This window comes from Rhea americana, unplaced genomic scaffold (genome assembly GCF_003343005.1).
Source record: "Rhea americana isolate MKP2758 unplaced genomic scaffold, rheAme1 scaffold_175, whole genome shotgun sequence".
In the NCBI taxonomy this organism is placed as follows: Eukaryota; Metazoa; Chordata; class Aves; order Rheiformes; family Rheidae; genus Rhea; species Rhea americana.
The window spans coordinates 1,674,051-1,698,697 of NW_028185872.1; the positions used below are offsets into that span (position 1 = coordinate 1,674,051).

Below are 24,647 nucleotides of genomic sequence, written 5' to 3' on the forward strand. Positions count from 1 at the left end.
GGCGGCGGGAGGAAGAGGAGGAGCCGTGAGGGGAGGAGGGGGAGGAGGAAGGCCCGGCGCTGCGCGTTGCCTGGCAACGGGCGGCCTGCGCGGCGCGGCGCCTTCGTCCCGTCAGGGAAGGGCCGGTGAGGCGGCGCGGGGCGCTGCGGGGGGGGGGGGGGGGGGGTGTGACGGTGCTGAAACGTTCCTGGTGCTTTTTTACTCAAAGCCTCGATTAAGGAGCAGCTGGGGAGGCAGTCATGGAAGGGAAACGAAGGGAAAACGTGTATTTATCTGACTTCCGCAGGATCCTGCGTCTCGGCGGGATCCCTGCTTGCGGCAGGGAAGTCCTGCTGGTTTGCAATTGGCTTTGCCCCCTAGGAAACCTGGGGGAAAAACGCTGCCCTAGTTAAGGCTACTGTTCAGGCAAAGCTAAAAATTAAATACCTTCAGAATTGTCTTCTTGAAATGTATTCTTGGATAAATCACGTGTAGAAAATATATATATATATATATATTTTTTAAGTATTTAGGTATCTATCTTGTGTTGAAATCAGTGCCTGATACCAGACCAGTTCTGAAAATCAGCCGCATGTTGTTTTGAATTAAAACGGGAACATTCTGCCGCCATGGGGCCTGTAGCCCTGGGAGGGAGGAGGAGCAGAGTTGTAGGGAGCAGCTCGTTTCAGTTTGCTGCAGCTGGACTTGGCAGATCTCGCGAGTCGGAAAACTAAGTATTTGGGAAAATGAAGTGGCCTGGTATTCAGCATCTCATACCGTCAAATCTTCTGCTTTATACTTGAAGAAGGAAGAAGCCGAAAGCACTGGGCACATCTGTGCTTGTGTTAGAGGTAGGGCAGAGGAAGGCGTCTCTAGCAATTTTATCTATTTTTGTGATGTTTTTTGCTTACCTTCAAAGGAATCTGCATCCAGATTTTTTTGACTGGAGACTTGTGGGTTTGTATGGGAGAAGGAGGAATTATCCCCCTCATTTCATTTGGGGTGCAGCTAACTTATTGGATGAAAACCAAGGCAAAACCTGGACTAGCTGCTACCCATATGCTTAAATATTTAAAAACAAACAAACAACGAAAAAGGGAAAAAAAAAAACAACCTCCTGTCCTCTGTTGTATAACACTTCTGCTAATATAAAACATTAACACTGTGCCTAATTATTACAACACTAGTCAGTAGCAGCGCCACTGCAGAAATCAGATGCCCTGCTGGAAGCACTCGAAGAAATACGTGGCTATATCACCATCCTTCTAAAGATGCAATACTGTTATGTGTGACTTATCCCCTACTTCACTGGTCATTCTCTTGCCCTTTCCTCACTAAGTCATTCTCATAGTGTTTGGATTCTGAAGGATAATGTGAAACATCTTAATTTGATTCTCAAATAAGGAAGAGCAATTTACATTTTTCACTTTAAAAATAATATCATATGGTTGGGAATTATGCAAGCCTCCTGCACATTACTTGGAATTATATAAATATAAAAGCCTGGTTCAGCTGCTGGTATTTTGTAAAATACATTAAAGTGCAAACATAGTTTAAAATCAGAATTCTTCACAGACTGTTTCTCATTGTTATATGCCTTGGAAATAAAAAATTAGTGTATGACAACATATTAATTAATAATGTTTGCTCATGCAGGCCACTTGCTGATTTGTCTCCAATTTGCAGCTTATTAGAAGGTATGTAGCTCTTCAGTGATGTTATTTAACAGGTATGTTCTTGTGGTGCTATTAATGCACTCTAGACTGAGTAATTCCTGATACAGGAAAAATTTCAGAGGCTGCTAACATAGAAGTCTGTTGTTTGGAAGTCTAGACAGAAGTCTGTTCCCATAGGTATTGCATGCATTGGGTCATGTGATACCTAATAATAAATTTGCCAGTCTCTATTTTGGACTCACCTCCTAAGAAGCCTATAAATTTCACAGAGATAGTCAAATCACTGTCTGGACATATTTTCAGGTCGAAAAAGAGGACAGTAGCCCCAGACTTTCCTCATCCTCCTAGGTATAGGCAATACCTCCTAACTTGATACTCTCAGGGCTTTTCATCATTTCATACCTGCTTTTGCAGTGGTTTTAAATAAAAGTATGAAACAGTACTGGAAGAAATGCTGATCCTCTGCCAGCAATACCTTGGCAGCATGATACTTAAATTTTCAACAGTTTTTCAGTACTAGAGCTTACTTACAGATGATTCTATACATAGAAACATTAAAAGAAAATATTTGGTATCCTGGTCCTACTTCCTGAAGGAGCTCTGCATAGGACTGCCTGGTTAAAACAGATTACAGGATTAAAATCTTATTTTTTTTCCCTAATAATTGTATTATCACCATTTGTTATCACAAGAAATGGAAGGAAGATATGGAAGTCATTTAAAATTAGAAATACAGCATGCATGTTGGGTGAAATCTGAAGTAACAGATCTGAGATATGTGGAAAAGAATTGTAGTTAATATGATTAAAATCTATTTCCATACAAGAGTCTGCAAAGTAGCAGAATGCCCTGAATATTTCAAGATTGCATTGTTTTCATTCCTCCTAAAATATTACCTGAGTATGGAAGTCTTTTGCAAAATTAAGTAGTATTGGGTTAAAAAGTTTGAGAGATTTGAAAATCCTGCCAAAATTTGGATTTGGATACTGCCTTTTTAATGTTCAGCATTTGTAAAAACTAACCCCTGCAGTTACACAGCCTTTACTTCAGTTTGAATTTTGAGCCCAGGAAAACAGTTCCAGTGCTCCCATATTGTAGGCAGTCTAGCACAATGACCAGTCTTTTTTTTTTTTTTNTTTTTTTTTTTTTTTAATGGGTTGAAAGAAGCTTAGGTTAAATTATGCCCCACTGACATCAGAAGTGGAACTAGAATGATTGCAGAGGAGTCTGAATTTCACTATTGAAGTCTGATTATGTAGGCTTTGTCAAGCAGACTCACAAAGAAGTTGAGTCAGGTATTTTTATAATGCAATTACATCATCTTGTTCCCTGAGATTTCCCATAATCTTGCTAGTCCTTCATATACAGCAATGTGCTGCTTTCTATTAAATCATTTTAAGCTGAGAGCATTTCTAGTGAAATGGTGCAAGATCATTCTTAAAACTGGCAAATTAGCTTCCAGATCTTTGGTCTTCTATATAGGTAGAGCCTTGAATGAAAAATTAGACAGTGGAGCCACAAAGGGCAGTTGTAATTTTTGCTCACTGCACAGGAGGGTGCTCAGCCTCTCTCCTTTTCTGTAAGAAAGCGCAATTCTTRTGGTTGGATTGAAGTTCAAAAGCTGTTATCTGAACTGGTCTTTTCTTGTAGCGACATTGAGGAATCTGTTAAATATAATTACTCTAAAAATATTCAGCTGGTAAAGAGAATTTCAGAAGGTGTGTGCTAATTGCTGTTGTGAGAGCTGCTTACAAAGGTATTTAGGTCAGAAAATGTACTGTGATGATCCTCCACTGTGTAAGACATTAGTATTTGTTAGTGGGTGTGTTTAAAGGTATTTCCAGTGGAAGAATCTTTGAAGTTTCTTTTTCTTTCTTTCTTTTTTTTCCCCCCCCCCAATCTGCCTAATGTATTAGTCTGAATGCATGAACCCTTGTGTGGGTAGTCATGTTGAGTAATGACTTCTCACGTAAGTAGAAACTTACTGTGAGTTGATTTAAAGGAAGAGATAGATAGGCTTGTTTTAGTTAAATTTGATCTGTAATATCTGCTTACAATAACCTCCTTAGTTAGTGTTTATATTCACTGATAAGTGTTAAACATTTTAAGTTCAGGAAACAACTGAATGTTCTTTTTAATGTAACACATAATCAGAATAGAACTGTTTAAAAGTTATATTGGCCTATTAATTTAGGTTGGCTTTTTATAGTGGGAAAGGTGGTTGGTTGGTTTGTTTGTTCTTTCTTTTTTTTTTCTTTTTTTTTCTTCTGTGACACGTTATTAATTGGAGGGAACTGAAGCTGGATCTGTTAGTGCCTCAGGTTGAGGTATTACTTACTGTAAGTAATTTTTTAACTAGTTTGTGTACATTCTGATAGGGTAGCAATTTTTAACTAACAAAAGAAAAAAGTTTACTTTGGACGTTTTTAATAATTAAGATTGCTTGCTATCAAAAAATTTTGTTTGACTGAATGTAACCAAAGCAAATGAGATAAAGAACCTTTTGGCATTAGTTACCACTATGCACCTAAGAAAAATTTTAGTTTATGAACGGTTGAAAAATACGATATAGGTAACTTCCTGTCTACCTTTATAGAGATCAATTAAACAGAGGTCTTGAATATTGTTATTTGGTTCTGATTTTAATGTGTAAATTAATACACTCTGTCTATTTGAAGACAATTTGTCAAAAAGCCTATCTTTACAAGGTAAAAATACTCTGGCCTTCTGAATGCATCTCCATTTTAGTTGCTAAGGAAAAAACAATTATATTTAAAAAAAAATTACCATTGTAGAATGATTTCCAGATACTTCCGTTCAGAACTGTCAGAATAAATATAAACATAGAAGTATAGTAGGAAAAATCTTGTCTGTCATGTTGAACAGGATTTGTCCCGTTAACATCAGTACATAAATATTTGCTTCACTTCAGTCAATATTTACCTCACTGGTCAATAACATTTTTTGCACTTCACAAAGTTAATGTTTCCTTTTTGCTTTTAGTTTAGTGATCATATACAACATTCCACGTTTTTAGAAATATGGAATGGTTTTTTTACTCCATTTCTAACAAAAAAGATTGTGTGTTAACAGAGGTATGTTAGTTTACTGGGAAGTCTTATCCACGTGTAGAACTATGTTCGTTATGTAACAAAATTGCCAAAATAATGAGTACAACACTTCACAAGTATAAAAGGCATAAATTTTGAAAAAAAAAATAGACACACCGAGKAATTATATTACTGAATTAATAGAAGACTGCATAAACCTGTAGAATAGGAATTGCCCATTGCTTTGTGTGTGTATGTGTGTGTACACGTGTGCGCTTGTTTTTGCATTTTTACAATCAAGTTCTCTGGCAAAAGAAAAATATGCCGTTATGCATTAAATGATGTAGTAGTTTGGTCTTTCTTAAGTTCCTTGCAAAAGGTAAAATAATTAGACTAAAGGAGAACCTCAAATATGGTATGAAGAATTTGGCTCCCAGAAATTTTACTGAGAGTTAAATTTGGATAGATCTTTCATATACCCTAAGCACTTGATACAGATGACAAACATCTCCTTATTTTTTTGCATATCCCAACTTCCCATAAAAGTCWGAGGGACTCTGGTTTGTTTGTGCATGGAAAGATTAAGCCTTTCCTCCTGGAATTAGAGGTAAAGAACAGGAGTGGAGTTTTTGCTCTCCTAGTGGTCCTAATGCAGGGTAAAAACRACTGAATTTATTTTTCAGCTCGATGGTATGAATTTTCTTAGAACTCTACTGTGGATTCTGTTTTTGTTTTTGTTTTCTCCTTGTTATTCTGAAAATTTGGATTTAGTGATCAAATACTTTAAAAGAGGAAGAAGAAACAGGGTAGGGAGAGGAAGACAAACTTTCAAGTCAGACCTATTGCCCAAAACTTGTGTGTGTATATATGTGTACATGCCTACTCCTCCAAATTTTCAAATCATGCATCCCATCTTACGGAATTTATCTGTACGGAGGATATTTCTTTATGCCTGTTGTCAGAAAGGGCCTGCAGAATGTCTTCTACACGGTTTTCAGTGAGGCCAGCAGTGTTCAGAGCTTATGGAAAACAACTAACTCACTGCTTGCGAAAGACTTGGCATATTTGTTTAAATTGTTTAAATTTCTTTAATATGTCAGAGTGATAACAGCAGCTGAGCAGTATTTGCCCTGTGTAAGTTTCTTTGAGTGCAATAGAGCTTTTCTTTTTTTTAATGCACAAGAAAATGTGAAAACACTACAATAAAATAATATTTACAAATTCTACTCAGTCACTCAAATATCCACCTAACATTTTATGATACATTCAGAAAAAGACATGAAAACAGACAAAAGACATTATCCAAAGAAACTATGATTAAACATAAGTTGTTTTTTATTTTTCATTGTTTAGATTCTAATAAAGTCCTTTTTCGCTATCATTGCATAATTTCCACAGTCTTAAAATATAATTGTAAGATGCATTACTGTTTGGTTTGTATTTTGAAACTTTACGTAAGTTGAATAATTATCTACATACAGCAGTATTTGTCTGTAAATGTTTAACAGGTACACATAATTCATGTCTATTCTCTTTTAAGTAAGCTTCTTTTGAACTTAACCAAATTAACTGTTTTTCTGCTTTTAATGCTGCAGTGAAAATGTACTTCCTTAAATCTGTTTTGCTTGCAAACAGAGGCTGACACAGTAGATTTAGCATAGCTGCAGTATTAATGTTCAAAACTCCCATGCTGCACTCCCCGCCCCCCCCCCATGCTACATAAAAATGTTGTACAGTTTCTTACTGTAAGGCTCCTCTGTTGGGGCAATAGCTGACTTTACACCTTCTGTTGGGTTAACGTTCTCATTTCTATACAGTGTGGCTTTACACGCTCACCCAAATTACTGTTTATTGCAAAATTATAGTTTTTACGCTATTGACTTATTAATTTTTAAATGATGACAGTCAAGGAAAATAAATCTGGGAGAAGACTGGCCAAATGAAAGACGTAAAATGACAAAAGAAATGTGTTGCTAGAGTATAACTTGTGTTCATGTGTATTTTTAACTACCTATGAGAAAACATAAAGGAGAAAATTTCTGAAATCAAAAATTTTGCAGCATGGATTTATGCACATACTGTGTCATTATTTTTATAGTCTCCTACCACTATGTTTGGTTGACTTAATTTCATATGGGTAGCTTTTCCAAGTTTTCAGTATTTCTTGAGCATGTTGTAGTGATTCCAGAATGTCCTAACAAGTCTTTGGACGTAGGTTTATACGATACATTTTGAAAGGTGATGGAAGGAAATGTGGCTTTCTTTGAAGGCCTGAAGTACAGAACCCTGATGTTTTAGATGGTGCTGAATTTTGGGTCAAGAACGAAATGGACCAAAACAGATTTCAGATTTCTGTGATCTTTCTTTTCATACATGGATAGGACTGTGTGCTTTTACAGTTTGATAGCGATCCAACTGCTAAATGATTTCATCTTTAAAGCCAATGAGTGTCTTCACTGCATTTACTTCTTGCCAAATTTGAGACTAGTCAACTACACCAAACAAGGTATTTAAATTCCTGCTTCGAGTAAAACTGTTCGTCTGCATGGTGTGTGTTTTACAGRCTGGATTTCATTCCATAAGATTTTCAGAAATACAAGTCACTGGGTTTACACAGTAGAGGGGTTCCAGAGTTCCGTGATAGGGAAATAAAAATACTAGAATTTATATTGATGTGAAAAGAAGTGGAGGAGACTATTTGTCTTTTTATCTGCTAAATAAGTATTTTCTAGCCTTTATTTTACCAAGGGTCCTTTCTAGCGACCAGCTAGGTTTTTTTGGACCCCCGTCAGTTCTTCTGATTTAGAATCTGCTTCTTTCCTTTGTATTTAGCCTCTAGTGCTCCCTCCCCATTGCTAAAGTCTCAGCCTTGTTTCTTATGGGGTGGGCAGTGGAGGATAGGGAGCAGTGCAAAGTTCTCCTTGGTTCTGCTGCTGCAACTCCCAAAAGGAAAGCAGTGTCCTACAGCCAGCAGAGCCCAGAAGGAGGAAATGGCATAAACATTCTTCATAAAGCAGAGAAAATAGGCGCAGGCAATATTTTAAATTGAAATATAATGAAATTATTATTTATAGCCCAGCTTCTACCTTACATCCAGAATCTGTCATTTAGGTGATTGGGCCAGCAGGTGGCAAATATAATTGAATTCAAGAAAATAAATAAGGAAGTAGACTGGGGATTGTTGACTAAAAAGGAGTCATCTAGTTTACTAATTAGGATGATTTATAGGATGTTGTACTTAAAAATAGATGATTATTGATAGCTCATGTTAATCATACAGGTTATCTTGTAGTTTGTTTCCTATAACCAGTGTTGCTGCTGCAGTCAGACCTGTGATTACAGTACACATTGTAAACTAACCCGGTGATAATCCATGTGGCATGGATGCAAGGGCCTCCGAAATTCTGAGGGCATGGGTTGTAGCCTCTGCTGCGGCAGCTGCGCTGCTCTTGGCTTTAAAATATGTAGCCTGAGTACTTCTTACTACAGTGTAGACATACATTTAGAAAAGGAAGAATTGTATCTGATGCTATGTTAGTAATAGCCAGAATACAAAGCAAAAGACCCACTGCACTAGACACTTTGATTTTCATCTGGAACCTTTATGTAAGACCACACAGAAACGATGTTATTGATCTAGAGAAGATATAGCAAAAGGTAAGGTATATTATATCTATCTTTGACTTAGATAAAAAGATAAATTGAGTTGGACTTTTTAATTATGTAGAATGTAAAAATTGTAGGACAATAGAAAATGAAAATAGAGATTGCTATTTAGACATACAAGAATTTCAAAAGCAATCTGAAGATGGGTTTAAGTAGAAATCTAAGTAGATGTTAAATTAAAATACTTGTCAGTRGAAACTGCTGAAGTGGAAGTTAAATTTCTTTAAATCTCTTCCCACCCACCACCAGACAACCCTGGCATTTAGGTCAATATTGTCCCTTACTATAGCTAGTTTTAGCGCTCAAAGCTGTGTCAGTTACTGGTGAGCTCCTCATGGCAGCCATGCCTGCACTACACGTTCCTGTATGCTCTTGTCTAATTCATTTCCTTGTACTGCATTTTGGAGTATTTCGAAGTATATCGGTAAAGCAGGGTTGTTCTGTTCTAAATTGAGATCTTGGGCAGAACCATTCCTCATAGAAACTAAGAAACATCCAGAGCGAAATACCGTGAAGAAGATTGCAGCTGAGATTACAAAAATTGAGAGACTTAGATTTCCTTCTGAAAGGAAAGAGCATTAAAGGATATGTTGAAAATGTAGAAGGGGAGTAATAACAACAACAACAGGAGAAAAATTTGGTTAGTCAGCCTTTTCTGCTATTTCATGTCTAACRTTCATTTTGGAGCTATACCAGTTACGTCAACTTGAGGCTGATTTTATTTTCCTTATGCCCATTAGAATGGAGTTGATTCACAAGGGTTTGGTCCATTCTCTACTGTCCCCTAATATTTCTGTTACTCTGTCTGCATTATTTCAACCAACCAAATACTTAAAAAAAAAAAAAAAAAAAAAAAAAAAAAAAAAAGATTTTAAACCCCTTTATATTCACTTTCAGACATTTAGTAGTTTTACAGAATTTCTTTATTGCAAGTACCCCTCAGTGATTTATAGCAAATAAAACACAATGCTGAAGCAAAATATTTAGCAAAATATTTAGTCAATTAAAATTTAGATTGGAAGAAAATTCATATTGGTATGGTAATAAAATTCAGTTTGCTATGTTTAACAGTTGTGACTTTCTTATGCCTAACAACAAATAAATCCGTAGGCAAAGCGTATGAAAGCCGTGCACCTCAGTGATGAGGCAAATGGTCATCAGGCACTACAGCATCATTTTTTTTTTCCCCTTACAGAAGACTTGTACTCTGAATTTGACAAAGCTGCTCTGAGCTGGAGCTTGTAATACAGCAGGAGACAGGATTTTATGATTTTACTGGAACCARTAGGTCTAGAGGTGCCCCAATCTATTTGCTGTTCCTCAGTCACCTCAGAAAACTTGCCACTTTACTACTGGAACTTCACTCAGGGTGCAGATTGTCCCTCAAAAGTAACTTGTAAAAATAATATATTGCAAAATGAATGAGACTTTGTGTGTTGTACATGTGAGTGACACAAACTTAGAATTTAGTCCTTGTGTTACCTGGTTTTTGTGGGCTTGGGTTGAATGCAGACAAAGGATGTTATATAAAGGTTTAAAGGAGCTACACCTGTGCATTTGCCTGAGTTATTTCAGCAGGGGAGAGGGGAGCAAGAATTCCAAACATGTCACCCTGGTTTCACAGATCTGCAGAAATTCCCCAAATGGTCTGATCCCTCTGTGTTATGTAGTAAATAGCACTCTACATTTGTTATGTACAAATGCCTGTCTGTGTGCACTCCCTCTATGTATGTATGTAGTCTGTAAGTCTTTTATGTATAGATTTGCATATACACTTGTTGGACATAAGTCACAAAACATTTAGCATAACTGTGTGTTTGTGGGGGTGAGGAGTGTTTATATATGCATACAAGATAGAGGAATTCAGTTATTTCTCATTTTGAAATAATGCAAATAATAAATAATGCTTGAGTAATAAACACATTTTTTTTTTCAGTTCATCATGCTAACTATTACCTGGCACTTGAAAATTGATTGAAGAATAGGAGTGTAATGATAAATAAGGAAAAGACAATCCATCTTATTTTCATTGTGACCAATTTCTTACTGGATTGATGAAGTAGATCTGTCTTTATTTGCATGCAGATAYAAATATTTCTCATTTCCAAAATTAATTCAATTTAATAAGTAAGAGTTGCAACTGTTATGAAAAGTGAGTGCTATCTTCCAGTACTCTGTAGATGTTAATCAATATAAGTTTTGATCTCAACACTAATTACTATGCTAATTATCAGTATATATCTTATTTAATTTTTTAGTTGCCTGCCTTTAAGGATATTGGTGGGCCTACGACCCTACCTCTGTGAGAGTGACTGCCAGTTACCTTTTTCTCTTTTTCAGTGTGTATATTCTTAGTATACCTTTCTTGGCCTACATCTATGTAGACAAATAGCCACGTTCCCTGCCCTAAACTACTCTCCATGTAAGCCATTTCAGCACGTGCACAGGCTCAAGTCCAGCGTATGTGCAGCAGCAGGGTGGAGGGAATGGACGATGGCTCTAATTTTGCAATTCTGAATGTACCTCTGGCTGCGCTCAGTTACCACGTGTGAATTGAAATGCAGAATCTGAGTGTCTTTGCTGCACTGAATGTGGGTGATGGTGGTCGATGTGTTGGTGGAATCTGTTTTGTTTTGCTTTTTTTCTCATGCAGTCCAGCTAGGAGGAGACCTCAGGTTTGAGACGCAGTATCCTGCTGTAACAGGACGAAAGACCTTAGCCTGCACCAAAATGAAATGTAGCTACAAATCTAGCGTTTTAGAAGGAAAGCTATGGAAGAGATTCTGTTCTAGTCTGCCTTCATAACTGTGTAAACGTATTATTAGACTTTAGCAACTAAAATCTCAGATGAGTCTGTTTCCTGAGCGTGGTCCAGGCGTTGCAGTTCCTTCYTGTATTTGAACTGTGTAGTGTTCCATCCCAGGCAATAGAGATGAAACTAGGCTTTACGTTTAGTGATGCTTTCATGGTGAGAGCCCAAGTAGTAATTGAATGTTGAAAAGCATGGCTTTATATAACTTATCTTCCATTGCGTAAGAATTCCATGGTAGGGATAATAATTCTATTAAGTTCTCTGTATAGCTTCATAATTAAGGCAGATGAATACTTTCCTTTCTCTTCTTTCGTTTTCCCTTTCTATTTATTCAACTTTTTTTTTTCTTTTAATTTCTGGAATAAAYGAAGGCAGGGCGCAATAAGTGATGGACTTAATTGGAAAACCATGATTTAGTTCCATTGCACAGGTTTTATTGAGAGGTGTATGAAACATAGTGGCTAAATACTGTGTAGTGCAGTACACCACTACAACAGTTGGTGTGATCCCACCACTAGACGTCATGTTATAACACCTGTCCTCTACATTAGAGTCTTGTTTTACTTTAAATGTTCCCTTGGATCACAAAGTCATAGCTCAGCCTATACTGCTTTATCTCTTTGTCATCGTTCCTTGGTGCATGTAACTCTAAGTACTTGATCTGACAAACAGCATTCAAAGTCGAGATGAACTTTCTCTCACATTTCCTTAAGCATACAATTTTTCTGTTTAGAGCAGAGGACCATCTATGTTTGAATTTGCAGTAGTATCTTGTATCTACTTAAATACTGTGAAATGTTTCTGTATTTCTGATTTCCGCTATGGTTGACACAAATTGACAGCTGCAGTTACAGTTACTCGAGATTCCCCGGTTCTGTAGCGCAGCTGCAGAACTTACCTTCTGTCTCACCTTCCTCCAGAAAAATTATTGCATCTGAACATTATTAATTCACTACTAAATGTTCAGGGAGAATACTTAATTCATTTATAGGTATTTTCCAAAATAGCCTAAATATCTGTATTCACCCATCCACATAGTATCCAACTGAAGCGAAAAAAGGCAGGAGGAAGGGAAAAAAGGAAAGGGAGGCTTTGCATACTCAAATCTGCACTGCAATAAGAACGATGGAGAAAGCGATCCTTGCGTCTAGGTTTCAAGACCAGGTCACCATGATAGCCGCTGATTATGATTTTTGAGCACCTGCTCGTAGTTTTCTATTTTGACAGCATTTAAGTTTGGCAGTTCTATTCTGTGCTTGGATCCACTGGCATCATCCTCACTGGGGAGAGCATTTCCTCTTCAAAGGAGTTTCCTCTAGTGGAATTGTCTTCTGCAGCACACACAAGTTAGGCAGTACCTTTAAACTGGGTCCCACAAATTAAAGCCTTGTGGTTAGAAATAACTTATTCTCTTCATTGTTGTGCATTGTGTATCCATGGAAGGTCCTTCTGGACTTAATTCTAAAGGAATAATTATACTATTTAAATATTAAACACCAAAGTTCTTCTTTTATTGTTAAACCAATATTAAAGTAGGACAAAACTGATTTACAGTTCATGGCACTGCATTCTAGAATTGCTGGCGTTGCAGCTGATGTCCTGTTTCAGCAATATTGGCACTGCTAGGAGGCTCAGAAATGTAGATTTTAATCAAAAACTTTATTTTGAGATGCGCTTCAGTTAAATGATAGATTAATCTTTCCTTATGAACTTTCAAGCTGTTGGAAAGAGCAAAGAGTTGCAGCTTCTTTTGAAAAAATTCGAAAGCCTGTTTTTCATCAGCATATGATTTCACTAACATGGAATTGAAAGTTGTGTGTCTTTTTCTCACAGATTGTTATTTAATCACTATATATTAGCTTTCATTGCCCTTTTGATATATTTAAGCTCATAAACTTCTCATTGAATAGATTGAATTTACCATTATGTTGTTACTTTTTATGAATAAAATAAATCAGTATCGGATGCATTGGTTTGCACTGAACTGTTTATTTTAAGGGATATTTAAACTTTACTGAAGCAGGGGGAAGATCTTCAGGAATGGAAGGTTTGGTGCTCAGTGCTGTTGTTTAAAACCCATTATTTGGTAACACTTTCAAATACAACTCCCCCCTAACCAGCACATGCTAATACATGTTATCAGGAGATATGAAGCTGATAAGTCTTCCTGAAGTTCATTGAAGGGTTATATACTTTGCAGTATTCCTAATATATAATATTAAAATACTTAAGTTGTTTTGTTATTGTGCTGGAAAGCTTTCATTTCACTATTAGGGAAATATTCCAGAATAAGGATATATATATATATATTCTTTTTTAGGAAAAAAAAAAATCAGTGCCCAAAACCTTTGTCTAATATCTCCTTTTATATCTCCTTTTATAATATAAAATTTTCCATAAGTCCTTGTCCTTTTCCTTCAGAAATTGAATGCTAACGAAATATTGAGAACTTCTTTCTAAAATGTATTGCTCGGTTCTTTATATTTATGGTATACATGAAACTTGAAAGCGTCTGTTCTTCAGAGAAGTGTGTTTTAAAATACACCTAGCCAGTGAGAACTGTGTCTTAATTCAGAGTCAGAACTCTGCTCTGTAGCCTTGCACAAGTTAGCTGAGCAGCAGTGATTCCAAGAAAATGGTGGGAAGACATTTTCTTATTTCTTTTGATTATAAGGAAATAGTTGTTTGTTTCACTAGAAGGTCAAATAATCTGTAAAAAATGGCTGACTTCATCTATGGATTTGAAGCACAGTGTCAAGAAAAGTTACTGTGTTAATTTTAATATGTTTTTTCTTGGGGTGGATTGTTTAATTTATATTTATTGTTATTTGTCTATGCAGAACTTCACCTAATTATTTCAAAATTTTGCATAATGGCTGTGAAAACTTGGGAACTCTTACACCAGTGTAATCATGTAATAACACCTCATGTAATTTCTCAGTCTCTGTATTTGATCAAGGTATTTTGTTTGGATTCAGCATTGCTCCTGCAATCTCTTCTTCACCAATAATATATGCATCTTTATTATTGTATTAAGTAGCTAATTAAATCTGGTCAGGTTAACCTTTCTTGATGATTAGAAGTAGGCATCTCATCTTCTGAAAAAGCTAATCATTTTTGGGTGGAACATCTTGTTCTTGTTTGAATAATTATCTTTGTTTACATTCACACAGCATTAATCACTTGAAGCAGACATCTTTTAGGAAAAAAGGAGGAGAACCCATAGCAGGTTTTCAAATGCCGTATAAGTGAGTTATAAAGGAGGATGCATTTGCCTCTATTCCTCTCTATCAACAAAACAGGAAGACATTTTGAATTCATAAACCAGACTAAAAGCTCTATCTTCGAAGTACTACTAAACAAAGAACTATAATTTGTTTTCAGATAACTTTTAATAGCAAGTCCTCCTGGCTGATTTGTTGAGCTGGAGTCTTGTTCCTTTGCTGAAAATGCCTCAGCAGCTGCAATGCAGTTTATTCGCTTTTTAATTATTGCTGTTATTAACTTATATAACTCTAACTTTTATACTTTTATAACTACATGTGTTGTGGCTTCTGACATCCAGGTTGAGACTGAAAGGAGAGACAGCAAAGCAGCTTCTCTGGAATTTCTCTGTGCTCCTTGCTCCTTGTATCCGAGCCCTGGGAGGTTATGCTCTTCTGCTGCTTCTCTGCCAAAACTCAGTCAAAGGGTGTTCATATTAAAGACTATTTTACTTTGATCATGAAGTACTGTGATGGTCGTAACTATTACTTCTCAGGAACAAAATTTTGTGGTTATAAGAAACTTGTTAGCTCAATGCTATATGATCCAAAAAGCGGATAGGATGCTAGAAACTATTAGAAAAGAAATAGAGAAAAAATACAAGAAATGCTTTGATACTATTATAAATCCATCATATATCTACATCTTGAATACTGTGTGGGCTGTGTGTCTTAAAAAGGATATATTAAAGCAGGAAAAGCTGCAGAGAAAGGCAACAAATACAATCCAAGCTACAGCAGCTATGGCTGTAACCGTATTCACATGTGTATGCATCACAGTATTTCTTCTACAAAAAGATATGAAGTCAATTAAAGCTATAATTTCTGTGCAATTCCTTTTCTGATTAAAATTGCCTTCTATAAGTGATTTGATTATATATAAATGTATGTATGTATAATACAGTTATCAGTCTTTATAGTTAAAATAAGGGTTTTCTCATTGGAGAGAGGATATATATGCAAGTTCAGATTCCTACTAACTCTTCTACTAGGTTTTCCCTGTTCTTTTAGTTTTGGGAGGGGGGGGGTTTTCTCCCCGTAGATGCATTTGTGGATGCATTTTTCTTTTTCATTTGTTTTCTTTAGCTTTCTCTTAAACCCTCCAATTTTCCTATTTTTAGCTAGACTTGATTATACACATTTTTCTCTCCCTCCATTTTTACCATTCTTTTTTTCTTGACATTTGTTGGTACCTCTCTTTCACATGTACCTTCCTGTCTTTCTCTAAGTTTATTGAATTTCAACTCAGATGGAGGGGCTGAACAGGGATTTGGACTTTGGCCTTTTTCTTGATAGCGAGAAACAAGGTAAAAACTAGCTTAAAGTCATGGCAGGAAGCAGGGTGTCTCTTAACTGACCTGTGATGTGAGGAAGACTGAGAGAAAATAAATTCCTGTTTAGCAAACTTAACTTCCCCTAAAAATTCAAACTCCATCCTTCCAGCTGGAGACAAGATAATATAATGGGTTGTTACAAGCTGTTAAAATTTGAGGCAGAGGTTGGGGAATAAGCTGAAGTTATTCTATGAATTGTTCAATTCTTTGTAGGAGACTGTTAAAATAAAGCAACAATATAAAAGATGAACTATATACAATTTTAATGTAAAGCTGTTTGATGTCATTATGATATTTCTTCCTTGATTGTCTAACATTTGTATAGTTTTTTAAAAAGTTTTACATTTTTTGTTTCTTTCTGAACATTATGAAAATTGTACTGAGAGGAGTAAATTCATTTGCATAAAATTGACTGCAAAGAGCAATTAGTCCTTCATTAATATGCAAATTCGGTCCAGTGCAAATTCATCTATATATGAGGCTTAAATATGCTAGTCAGTCTTGCTGCGCTAGAAACCCAGATGCTTTTATTTACTTTGAAATTGAGGGATTTGGTTAATGATGTTGTTGACAGGAAAACTTGAATAAATTTGATGATCACCATCTTTCATATTAGACGAGGCCCACAGAAAAAAATTACCAAGTAAAATACCAATTTTATTTGGTAATTTCCTATTACCAATTTAGTAATAAAATGTAAGATACAAAGTAATAGAGTTAGATTTCCTAATGTAGTTATCCTGAGACTTAAACTGTTCCCCAAAGATAGAACCATTTTTCTTAAACTTTGTTTTTCCAGAGGGTAAAGACATCTACATAAGCTATATGAATAACATACTGCCTAGAGATTTAATATTGAGAAGTTAGCTCTGTTGCTTGTTTCATTTGGAGAGAGTATATAAGCCTGGGAATTAAAAAGCAAGAGCTTTGGAAATGGCTGTCATCAGCATCTTCCTTTAAATATCTGTATAGTCTTTTCCAGATTTAGTATTGAGGCCTTTGTTCTGAACCTATGGAGCCAGTCTGGAAGCTGTATGAACCTATGGCCAATTATATTTGGATCACCYAAGCTAATTAATAAACATTCTTTTATATATTTTTAAATGTTTACAACCTCAGCAACACAGCTTGCTTGCTTTTGTTGCTCAACTTGGAGTGGCTCAGAAAAGTGGGATTTTCTCTTTTCCACCACCTAAGATGTGAYGTGTCTTGCCCTTCTCGTCCTTCTCTTGCCCCTGCGCCAGTGTGCCGTGGCTTTTTTGGCACATCCGGGATTTCCCCAGTTTCATCCATTAATGCTGCAGCAGCCATCACCTGTTTGAGGCCYGTGAGGACAGGGTTCCCTTTGCAATTGTCAGTCTTGGTTTGTTTGTGAGGAGCGGGGTGCTCCTGAGGAATACAAACAGTTCGTCCTAGCGTTCCTTCCATAGTCTTCCTCTGTAGTTCTCTCAAGCCTAAATTTAGCCTTCCAGTAAGCAACCTAGTCTTTCACTCCAGTGATGCCCACTTGTGCCAGGATTAAATCTGGTCTTCCCTCTTGCATGCCTCAGACACAGACACTTTTAAAATAACAGAGAAAAGTACCTTAAATGGACTGGACTCTATGGCAATTTGTAAAGCTCTAGTTGTGAGTACCCAAAGACTAGTAATAGATGGTGCAGTTTCAAACCTGTGACTTCTTGGCATGGTGGTTTGTGGTATAAATCCTCACAATGTTGAACAGTTAGTTTCTAAATTGTTAAAGTGCTGAACTAGGCAAAAAAAAAGTCTTTAGATCGATGTTAAGAAAAGACAAAATGTAACTAGACATTAGAGTTGACATGCTTGCTTACCACATAGTTTAGTCTTGCAGGTGAATCCAAAAGCAGGGAARTGGAGAGAGTTGAGTAATCGTGGGGGTTTCTGTTAGGGTTGTGTATGGTCTAGTTATTGTGTAAGCACATCTGTCCAGAAATAAGACATTGACAGCTGTTGGAGGATATAATATGGAAGGTATTATTTGCAGTACTTAATAGTTTAGGAGATTATAAACTTACTAAAAGGCAAAACTTTAAAACACACAACATCTGCTGAAATTTAAATTATCTCTGCCTATTAGAATACATTTAGAATACAATTTCTAGTTCTGTTCAGCAGTGTCCACAGCAATCTTGGCTTTCTGATCTAACTGCCAGAAGAAGGAAAATACCAGTTTTCAAAATCTCAGAATATAAAAAGAATAGGCATCTCAGTGCAACTTAATGTTTTCTCCTACCAACTTTATAATCTTTATATTCTAGATTAATAAACACCTCAGCCTTGGAGATTATTAGTCCAAAACATATTTATTACCTCATAAATTYAACCCCCCCTCCAGTTATCATCTAATTAAACTGCAGTACTATGCCTGCCATCTTAGAGAATGTATTAATAACAAAAATGTGTCATGAAACAGTAATTACATGCTTTGTGCTTTCTTTTCCTTGCATCTTTTTCAGAGTCTGTGATGAGCTGGGTACACAGTGCTCCATTGTTTTGAGGTTCTTGAAACTCTGTAAGTACTCAAGGATAAGTTGATTTTTCTTCCTCTTAGTAAAAGAGAGAGAAAAGTTTGTGCATTTTTATACTTGGAACAGCAAAGAACCAATACTGCTGGCTAGGCACAGGCAGTTACGAAATGTGATTGTGCTAGTAATTTGAGCTCATGTTTTCTCCTCCTCCTTCGGGGAGATTTCTCGTAGGAATAAAGCCCTACTTACAGGGTTTTTTTAAGCCAGTCTTTACCAGAGTTGCCAAAAAGTGGAAAAGATCAGTTTATTTGCAGGAGAATATTAATTTACAGGAATTCACTGATGGTGTAGCTTTGAAAAAATAAGATACAGTCTTACAGCCTTTCCTCAGGAGAGCAATTTACTTAAATTTTTTTCAGAGGTACATGTGCTTACTATGTTCCAATTCATATATGGCCTATCATATTCATGTATTGTTTTTCGTATTTTGGTTTGTCTATGTTTGTGCTTGGTCAAAGTTGTCTCCCCAATGTCTYCTGATACACCAGATGGTGTATCACAATATTGCTTTTGCGCAGGTTTTTTTTCACTTAATACAAAGCAAGGTATCCTGAGTTCCAACTAGTGCTCCTCTACAATGAAAGTGATTACACAAGAGGCAAAGCAGCAGTGAACCAGGACCTGTTTGCATGTATCTGCCATGTATTCCTTTAAGTACCCCTTTATCCCTCTGGTTCAAGTAYATCCATTGAGTAATAACGCAAGCATGTGATTAGTGTTGACATAGGCTCCTGCTCTGCCTCACGGAACTGGATTTTTATTCTCTGTTATCCTTCCAGATGTTGTAATCCAGAAGTTAGTGTTTTCGGGATCCATATGTCAGTAGAATGTCCTGCTCTGTGGTTGCCATATTCTTTTGCCATTTGTACAGCCTTTTGCTTGTCTTCATTACAAACAGTGACTGGAGCTATGCAGTCGTCTGTATTTAGAGGTAACACAATGACAGCTTCCATCAGTTTCTTTCCTGAATCTATTAGGTCTTTCCATCAGGAAAATTGTTTTGCCCTTCCCATAGGTTTTTGATCTGCAAGTTTTACAAGGTTTGTAAGCTCACTGGAATCACRTTGCAAAGTTGCACATTTGTGAAATATGCTAATATTCAGAATGTGCCTAGTACTTTGCAAACATCAATCAGTCTTCCAGAAAATCATTTATTTAATATAACAGCTTTTCTGACTAAACAGGCTGGAGCTTTTGATATCTAGGCAAGTAGAACCCCATTTTATACTGATCAGATAACAGAATTCTTATTTTTCTCTAAAAAGACATTCAGCAGTGCTCATTCACTTAACAGGGATTTGAATCAACCTCCAGCTAGAACTCCATCTCCACTTCTAGACTGCCATTACAACTTAATGCTTTGCTTGCATTTTGCATGCATTGTGGGACCACATTTTCAGGCGTTCCACATTTGTACTCTTTTCTGTTTTGGTGTAGAATCCTTCAAGACTTATGTGAAAAGAAAGACCCATTGTTTTGGAAAGCACATAGTATTTCTAGTACTTAGTGCCTTCTAAAACTGGTTGGTTTTGAGTATCTAAGGAATAAAAGTAACTCAAAGGCTTTAGCTTCCTGAGCATATGAAAGTTAAGGACGTTAGAGGAAACATAGACATCTTGTTAAGCAGTTGTTACGRTACTTTCCATTCTGATATAGCGATGGGTAGTCAGCCTCTTCTGAGACAAATACAAATAAATTAGCCTGCAAAGATGATAAACATAGCTATAGTTGCTACTTTCCTGCATGTTATTGTAAAGTTTTAGACTTTCACAGGTTGTATGTGTGACTTCAAGGAGGCTGTAGAACAAGTCACAATGATAGTCTCATTTCTGCATTTTCAATACAGTTTAATAAGATATTGCCTTAACCCATAATTTTCATACACAAACAATCCCAGTCATTTAAATCACTGTTTAGGTGAATGAGTATTAATTTCAAAAATAAAGAATGCATGACTAGCTTCTCTATTTTCATGAATAGAAAAATATTTGTAAAATACAAAGCACAATTATTGTATGAAACCATGTATAGATTACAAAATTTCAAATTACTTTGTCAGCCTAATGTCAAGGAATTTACCTCTTGAGATTGAACAGTCCTGTGCTTGGGTCTCATTGTCTTTAGTCATTTGGTGTCTGATACCACTTGGCCAGATGGAACTAAGCATTCTTTCCATTGTATTAAATACAAACATCTGTAAGGAATCATTATATTTATGAAACATTGCTTGAGCATACTTTTTATTGCCTAGGATTTATTACTGGTTTGTCAAACCTGCTGATTTCAAAACTTTTGGCAGTCTTATGTTTCTTGTGGCTATTAGTGCAAAATGGTAGTTATTATGCCCACAGAACTATGGAAAGGATAAAGGTAGAGACCTGCATATGCTATCACATGAAAGTATTTGGCATTGATGYGTAATTTGCAAAGTTTGAAATTGAACAGCTTTTTATGTATTTCCCAATGCAAATAAATTCATTACAGAACACTCACAGAGAAAAAGATGCATGTTGTCAAACAATTCTGAGATGAAATGTAGAGAAGTATAATATTATAGTCTGAAAATGTTTTATCTAATTTACAGTATGCAGGCATGGATTCTGAAGATGAATTCTGGGAATTTAGGGAACAAAAGGCATTTTGTTTGTTTTTCTTTAAGTAATCTCTGTATTGTTCTCCCTTTTTCTTCTTGTCCTCTATATATTGCATTTTTTTTTTTTAATATCTATAAGTTTTCCACTTACAAATATTTTATGGCTGAAGGTTGAAAGAAGAAGGCATTAAACTTTTGCCCACTTACAGCAATTACTTTGCAGACAACCACTGCTTGGAAAACAAATATTATGAGCTGCCTGTAAGTTCTGATTCACCTAATAGATAAGGAACCAAAGATGCTTCTGAACTCACAAATGAAAATTTTTCGCAGTATAATAATTGAGCTAATTACCTGCTGCTCTTTTAAATGTAAAACAGAGAGTGAAGTGCTCATATATTCTATGTATAACAGCTGACATGTTTTCTGCATTCCTCTATTTGCCTAAAAAGTCATGGATAATCATCTTAATTTGATGTGCAAAATATAATGCATGGATGAATTCTGATGCATAGCTCTTGCTGTGTCTCTGCTGTTACGAGAAGCAAAGACTAACAAAAAAGAAACAATCATGAAATTCTTCACGATAATTTTGTCGTCATTTTTGCTCCAATAGTATATTTGTAGATGGATTCTAAACATATTTTTCCCCCTGAATGGTTGTTAGTATATATGAGTTGTTTTTCACCATCCTTCTTGCTGTATTAGTAATCAAACTTATCCTATCATTTCAGGCATTCATTCACTATATTCTAACTAAGAAAAGCTAACCTGGAACATCTACTTTTCAAACCTTTTTTTATTATTTAAATGTATGCTTAAAATAATAATAAAAATTTCCTACATGTGTTACAAATAACTACCCGTGTTATTACTGTTGTGATACAGAACAGGCAGGAGCYGGCAGCACAGAAAGACAGATGTGATTGTAACAGAGGTTAATGTTTTATAAGTAATAGCTTGGGTGTAGTGAGACTTATGGTCTTAATTAACTCTTTGAATGTTTTTCAGCACAACCAAAATAAATAATTTTAAAATCTAATTTGCTTGTCCTTATACTATCAGTTTACTTTTTGTCTTTCTGCTTTTGGATGACTAAAACTAGTCAGTTTTACTTAGATTTTAGAGAATTTCACACGGAATAGAGTATCTATTCTTCTAGCAGAAAAGGAACTTTATATGAGTAAAAGCTATGAATGATAATCCTGATCAAGGAAAATCAGCCTGTGAGGTTTGGTTTAGTTCTGTATTTGTGTTCCTTGCTTGGAAATCCTTACATTGGCCAGAATAGCCATCAGCATTAGGTAGACTGGCAAAAATTGGTCATTGTATTTCAAATAGTTGGTGTCCTTTTGCTGGAAAGAAACAGCTGGATATTTTCTGTCATAATGTGACTAGTCCACCTCTGTTGTTGTCATTTTAATTGCTGTGGCTGTTTTTTTAAGTCCTCTACAGAAGGTCTTTGTAGTGACAAGCGAAGAGTTTACGCTTCATAAGCAAACATAAAGAAAGCTGCTGCTAATTGGAGAGGGAGTAATGCAGTTATGATTCCATCAACATTTAAGTTACATTGTTAAAGAACACATTTTRGTTGGGTTTATGTTGCTATATAAAATTCTACCCGGGATGAATTTGGTGGGGAAGATTTTATAATAAAAAAGACTAATTCCAGGATTATGGGGAATGGAGGGAGGGAAGGGAAAGAAGTGAAAAATTTCTAACCCATGTATATAATATTAAAGATCAGCATCTTACTACTCTTTTTGTATCTTACAATAACTGTTATTTAACTGTTGACTTGTAGGTTGTCATATAAAAGTGGGAATACCTTGTCACAGCCCCGAAAAGCTTGCTTTACTCTGCCCTGAAGAACTTTAGCTAGAGATTCATGCTGAAGAGGACTCTTGAAAGTCACCAGTACTGTCCTTTAATTTCCTGAAGAAAGGAGGTCATTATTCAGTAATTTACTCTCTTTTGTTTTTTCTCTAGAGTTTCTGCATATTGTATCTGTGTCTGTTCACCTCCCAACTTCTGAAAGTCGGAAGGACTTTGTTTTAAAGTTCCCTCTTTTCCATAAATTTCCATAGAATATCTGAATAGTTTTACAGCTACATGCCCAAACTTGTTTCCACTAAATTTTATATATATATATATATATATATATATTTTTTTTTTCCTATTTGCCGCTGTTTTCTCAGGTGACAGCATTTTTGAAGCCCCATTCTGAATAGTCCTGTGGGGGCCAAAGATGCATCTTTTCCCAGTTCACTGGCTAGTCGGTCTATTTTTCAGCGATACAATTTGTTAGTATCTGAACAAGGAAGTTGCCGCTATTTACATGGGAAGAATCAGAGAGATGACAGGATTCCCCCCCCCCAAGCACTTACTGTGTAATTGCTGAAGACATTCCAAGCCACTCTAACGAAGTGTACTGTCTGCCAGTCATTATGCTCTTCTTGGAAGACCATCTGTTGCACTTCAAATACGTAAAGGTCTGCCATCATTTATTGCATCAAACAAATCAGTTTCTTTGTCTGACATGTTGTATCTCGTAAATGGGGACTAAAGGTRGTTTCAGTTGCAAAGTACAGAATATTCTCTTTTGTTGCGCTATAAATGGAAGGTACTCATTTTTTACCTCAAATTTCAAAAGCCAAACRTACTGATTGATTGTCAATGCTTTTGAGTAGTATTGATTTATTTGGCAGCATATTGTCAATAACAGAAAATTCTGGAATATATTTTCTCTTTAAGTCAGCTAGAAGTACCTTGTAAGATTTTTGCTTCTGGTACATGAACCTTTCCTTTGTGTTGATATCCCAGATTTGATATATACTGATACTTGAATTAAAATGATCTTATTTTAACTAAATTACCTTTTCTTTAATTAGATTAGTTTTATGTGAAACTAGTAATTTAAAGAAACTTTCTGTGTCTGTTGGTAATAAATAGATTTAGCAGCTAGAAGTACTAGAAAGTTTCCTTGAATGAGCATGTGTCTTTTACAAGGTTTTAATACTTGGTTGTGTTGTCTTCATTTATATTAATTAATTAGAGTATTTTCCATGAGGAAGAGGTGCACGATCAGGCATAAAATGATGATTTTTATTTTTTTTTCTCCTGCAGATTTAAATAGATTGCAGTCATTCATCTCAGATTGGAGAAAATAGATGTAATATTTTTCAAAGCAGAAATGKTCTATTCAAGTATTTCCAAGCAGAAAAATGCACAAATTTTCTATCTGATTAGGGATTGGTCCTATCTTTTTCCCTTCTCCTTACTGCATAGCAGCTAATGTTCTGGTCAGAAGTAATAATATGTTAGATCTTGAATGTCAGTAGTCTCAGAGATTCTGACAAGACTATTCATGTGCATTCATATGTCTTAACTAAAGCTGACACTAAAGAGAACGGGAATTCTCATATTCCTCTTTTTATTGCCATGTATTAAACTCAAATCTTTTATCAGAGACCTCTGCTAAAAAAGACATATTCAGCATTTGAAAAAGGCATTCTTRCAATGTCTAAACTGACCATCAGTATGGTACACAGCAGATTCTTCCATTAAAAGCACAGTGCAAATCTAAATTATGTAGATAATCTAAATTATAACCACAATTATGGTCACCTTAAAAATGTATTAAGATAAATACTAACAGGGAAAAAAAAMCAGTCCCTCTAATCTTATTTCCTATGGGAGTTTTTTTATTGTTAGTTTTAATTATA

General features: G+C 35.8%; 1 long non-coding RNA gene across 3 annotated transcripts; it reads left to right on the top strand.

Moving 5' to 3' along the window:
* The first annotated feature begins 50 nt into the window (after positions 1–50).
* LOC146597938 (uncharacterized) lies at positions 51–24,647 on the top strand. Of its 3 annotated transcripts, XR_014895378.1 has the most exons (6): positions 51–125; positions 1,636–1,676; positions 18,258–18,313; positions 22,727–22,870; positions 23,121–23,414; positions 24,049–24,647. It is a non-coding gene; the product is annotated as an uncharacterized LOC146597938 (long non-coding RNA). The 3 variants fall into 3 exon arrangements; XR_014895379.1 differs by lacking the exon at positions 23,121–23,414; XR_014895377.1 differs by lacking the exon at positions 24,049–24,647 and having other exon boundaries at positions 23,121–23,828.